General features: G+C 39.1%; 1 non-coding gene across 1 annotated transcript; it reads right to left on the bottom strand.

The window, feature by feature from the left end:
• Positions 1 to 339: 339 nt before the first annotated feature.
• On the bottom strand, positions 340 to 446 carry LOC128283042 (small nucleolar RNA R71). The gene has a single exon (XR_008273384.1). It is a non-coding gene; the product is annotated as a small nucleolar RNA R71 (small nucleolar RNA).
• Positions 447 to 5360: the final 4914 nt, after the last annotated feature.

Raw genomic sequence — 5360 nt, 5'->3', positions numbered from 1 at the left:
TGCCGTACCAGTGTTTCATGATCTTAATTCGCGTATTAGAAGACCCAAAATCAAGGCAGAAAAAATCAAGCTAAAGCCAGTCATGTTCTAGATGTTTTAGAATTTAGTGGAATGTCGACCGAAGATCCTCATATTCACTTGAGACTATTTATGGAGGTGAGCGATTCTTTCAAGTTAGCCGGAGTACCTGAAGATGCACTACTATTGAAGTTATTCCCATATTCGCTAAGGGATAGAGCTCGAGCTTGGTTGAACTCATTGCCACCAAATTCAATTTCCACATTGCAAGAGTTAGCAGAAAGATTCGTCATGAAGTATTTCCCGCCTAGCAAGAATGCTAAGTTAAGGAACGAGATCACTGCTTTCCAACAAGTGGATGATGAGTCCTTGTATGAGGCATGGGAAAGGTACAAATAATTTTTACGAAAGTGCCCTTATCATAGAATCCCATATTGCATCCAACTTGAGACGTTTTATAATGTTCTCAATGCCTACACGAGGATAGTAGTGGATGCTTCTGCTAATGGTGCTCTCCTTTCTAAGTCTTATAATGAGGCTTATGAAATCATTGAGAGGATTGCCAGCAACAATTATCAATGGCTAACCAATCGAGCAACATCAGGAAGACGAGTCGCTGGAATACATGAAATAGACGCTCTTATTTCATTCACATCTCAGTTATCCTCAATATCATCAATGCTTAAAAATTTTACCACTAATGGGTTTAATAGTTTCACAACACAGCCACCGAATCAATTTGAAAATGTAGCCTATGTCTATTGTGGGGAAGGACATTTGTTCGAAGAATGTCCATCAAACCAGAATCTGTATATTACATGGGTAGCCAGAACCAAAATCAAGGAAGGCAAGGACTGCAATCCAATTTCTATAACCCATCGTGGCGAAACCACCCGAATATTTCCTGGAGTAACCAAGGGGCTAGAACCAACAACACTTACACCCAACCTAGACCGACCTAGCCACCTGGTTTCCCCCAAAAAGTTCAGAAACCAACCCAAGTTGAACCCACCAATAGCTTAGAGAACCCATTGAAGGCTTACATGGCAAAAAATGATGCCATTCTAAAGAATTTGGAGAATCAAATGGCCCATTTTGCAACTGAACTCAGAAACTGACCATAAGGTGCTTTACCTAGTGATACGGAGAATTTGAGAAATCTAAGGAATGAGCATTGTAAAGAGTTAACATTAAGAAGCGGAAAGACATTAGAGCCCAACGCCGTCGAAGTTGAAAAGGAGCCAACTGATGCTCAAGGCTCAGAGGAAGTTCAACCAAGTGTTGAAATTTCAGTTTCACCAGAACCCGAATCTGTAAAATCCAATAAGGAAACTTCTGAACCAGTTAATTCCTATAAACTAACAACTTTGTTAGATGCAGAATTGCCACAGAAGACAAATCAACTAGTTTCAGTAAAGAAGCCTCTACCACCCGACACTCAAAGACTTCAGAAGCAGAAGTAGAAAATTCAATTCAAGATGCTTCTAGACGAACTCAAACAACTTCATATCAACATCCCCTTGGTTGAAGCACTTGAAAAAATACCGAACTACGTCAAATTCATAGAGGATATCTTATCTAAAAAATGAAGACTTGAAGAATTTGAGACGATGGCCCTGAAAGAGGCATGCAGTGCATATCTTCAAGACAAACTGCCCCCAAAGTTGAAGGATCCTGGATGTTTTACCATTCCTTGCAACATTGGAGCAACATATTGTGGTAAGTCATTATGTGACTTGGGTGAGAGTATCAACTTGATGCCCATGTCAATATTTAGGAAGTTGGGGATAGGTGAAATTAGACCTACTACGGTTACACTTCAATTAGTAGATCAATCCTTAGCACATCCAGAAGGAAAAATCGAGGATGTATTGGTACGTGTGGACAAATTTATTTTTCCTGCTGACTTTGTGGTTCTAGACTTTGAAGCAGAAAAAGAAGTGCCAATCATCCTAGGAAGGCCTTTCTTAGCAACTGGAAGGACCCTTATTGATGTGCAGAAGGGCGAGTTTACTATGCGAGTTCAGGACGATCAAGTAACATTTAATGTTTTTAAGTCTATGCGATTTCCTGACACAATTAATGGTTGTTCTAAAATTAATGGATTTAGAGGAATTAATCGTGGAAAAAGTGCTCAACTATGTTGAGGACCTATTGGAACAAATTTTGACATTAGACCCTCCAAATGATGAAGAGGAGGATGAATACTTAGCTTTGCTAGAAGCTAATCAAAGGAGATTTAATCCGCAATCCTGCATTGAATCTTTGGAGTTAGAGAATAGGGATTATGTCCAACCAAAAGCGTCAATCGAGAAGCCACCTAAATTAGAACTCAAGGTACTTCTTTCACATTTAAAATATGTTTATTTAGGTAACGCTTCTACTTTGCCTGTGATTGTTTCAGCAAAATTAACCATTGAGCAAGAAGAGAAGTTCATCCTAGTATTGAAACAATTCAAGAAGGCTACCGGATGAACCATAGTCAATATTCGTGGTATTAGTTCATTTGTATGCATGCACAAGATCCTTCTGGAAGATGAAAAAAAAGGACGATTGATGGACAAAGAAGATTGAACGACGTGGTAAAAAAGTAAATCATCAAGTAGTTAGATGCAAGTATAATTTACCCCACCTCAGAAAATTCGTGGGTAAGTCCGGTCTAGTGTGTACCAAAGAATAGAGGTATTATGGTCGTTGAGAATGAGAATATCAAGTTGATACTGACTAGAACTGTTATGGGATGGAGAATTTGCATCGATTACCGGAAGCTGAACAAAGCGACTAGGAAAGATCACTTTTCTTTGCCGTTTTTTGACTAGATGCTAGAGAGACTCGCGGGATGAGACTATTACTGTTTTCTTGATGAATACTCAGGGTATAATCAGATTACAGTAGCATCGAAAGATCAACACAAGACAATATTCACCTGCCTATACGGTACATTTGCATTTAGACACAAGCCATTTGGTTTATGTAATGCACCTGCTACATTTTCAAAGATGTACGATGTTTATTTTTCTTGATATGATTGAGAAATACTTGGAAGTCTTTATGGATGATTTTTCAGTATTCGGAGATACATATGATGATTGTCTAGCCAATCTAGCCAAGGTACTAAGGCGATGCGAAGAAACAAACCTCGTACTCAAGTGGGAAAAGTGCCATTTCATGGCACGATAAGGTATTGTTCTAGGGCATCGGATAATGAGGCATGGAATCGAGGTAGATAAAGCAAAGGTAGACATTATTGAGAAACTTCCACCTCCAACATCTGTAAAGGGTGTTAGGAACTTTTTGGGCCACGCCGGTTTCTATCGAAGATTTATCAAGGATTTCTCCAAAATTGCTATACCTTTATGCAAATTATTAGAGAAGGACACGACATTCAAATTTGGTGAGGAGTGCTTAAGAGCTTTCAATGTAACACCTCGAGCCCGAGACCATCGCCGGTGTCGGACGCGAGGGGTTGACGAGCTAAATCCTCTTAAAGTACCGACCAATTTGGCATTTCCAGACAGGCTGGAAAACTGCGTCACTATCGCCTTAAAAATCATATCTCGAGTTTCAAAACTCGGAAACTGATTCTGTAAATTTTCCCTGAATTTAGACTCATATATCCTTCCATGGATTTATTTCTAGAATTTTTGGTTGGGCCAATTGGTACATTTTATTAGTTAAATTCACCCATGTTACAGGGATCGACTGCTCTGACCTTCATGCGTTACAACTTGAATATCTCTCTGTACAGGGCTTTAATACTGGTGTCGTTTATTTCTAATGAAACTAGACTCAAAATGGAATCTGAAAATATAAGGTATGACTTCTAATTCTTTCTGGATGATTTATAGTAAATTTTTAAAGTCGCGACAGGGGACCCAGAAACCGTTCTGGCCCGGTCTCACAATAACTTTAATATCTCTTAACAAGTAACTCCTATGACCGTTTCGTTTCTTCCATATGAAAGTAGACTCATCAAGGTTCATTTACATAACTTATTCACTATTTAATACCATTCCTACAAATTTTGGTGATTTTTCAAAACCACACCACTGCTGCTGCCAGCATCTGTTTTCAAGGTAACCTTTACCTATTTCATGATTTCCACGATTCAATTGGCCCTTTTGCATACATAGCACAAGTGTGATCATGATTAACCATTCCAATGGCTAATCTTTTCAAAACCATTCCATACCCCATAATGATCATCATACAAACGATTATAGAATCATACTAACAACGTATCTAAGCCATTTTCGCATGGCTATCCAAGCTTACATAAAACCGAAAGGTACATGACCTTCTACAATAGGGTAGTCCTATACATGCCATTTCAAAGTTCAACCAAAATTATACCCAAAATGGAGGCTTTGATAGTGTAGATGACTTCGACTTTAATGATCCCGAATCCGATCGCTAACGAGCAAAATCTATAAAACAGAGAGCCAAAGCAGCGGGTAAGCATTTTTATGCTTAGTAAGTCTCAAGCAATAAAATCAGCTTTAACTAAAGCATTACATTCACATAGCCAAATGAATCATTTCATTAATACACATTCACATAATCATACTTACTTCACACTTCATCATTGTATACTTTCACAAGATATCAACCAATTCAATAGCTGAAAATTCGTTAGTCGATTGAACGAATGTTACTCAAACATATCGACTTTTCCAATGCACATATAAACATACCTTTTCCTTTGGGCTTTTCGAGCGTACTAATTAAATTTATTACAGCAACCAACGCTCACCTTCAGCCCAAGCTTCTTCGGAATACAACCGGATATAACCACATGCACGAATGCCTTCGGGTCTTAGCCCGGATAGAACGACTTGCACAAATGCCTTCGGGTATTAGCCCGGATAGAACGACTTGCACAAATGCCTTCGGGTATTAGCCCGGATTTAACAACTTGCACGAATGCCTTCGGGTCTTAGCCCAGATAGAACGACTTGCACAAATGCCTTCGGGTATTAGCCCGGATTTAACAACTTGCACGAATGCCTTCGGGTCTTAGCCCGGATGTGGTCACTAGCACAACGGCCTTCGGGTCTTAACCCGGATATAATTACTAGCATAAATGTCTTCGGGACTTAGCCCGGATATCGTTCAATTGCTCATGCACACACATACATCAATAATCATTACACATCCATGTTTCATTTTCGTTACTAAGGCTCAAACACAAACATATCACTTGCATAATCGCCTTGGGACTTAGCCCGGTATCATTCAAATACTCATACACACATAAATCAATAATCATTACACATCCATATTTCATTTCACATAATTCGAGTAGGGTCATTTCTTGAGGACTTACCTCGGATGTTGTCGAA

This window comes from Gossypium arboreum, chromosome 10 (assembly GCF_025698485.1).
Source record: "Gossypium arboreum isolate Shixiya-1 chromosome 10, ASM2569848v2, whole genome shotgun sequence".
Taxonomy (NCBI): domain Eukaryota; kingdom Viridiplantae; phylum Streptophyta; class Magnoliopsida; order Malvales; family Malvaceae; genus Gossypium; species Gossypium arboreum.
This window is presented reverse-complemented; position numbering and strand designations above follow the sequence as displayed.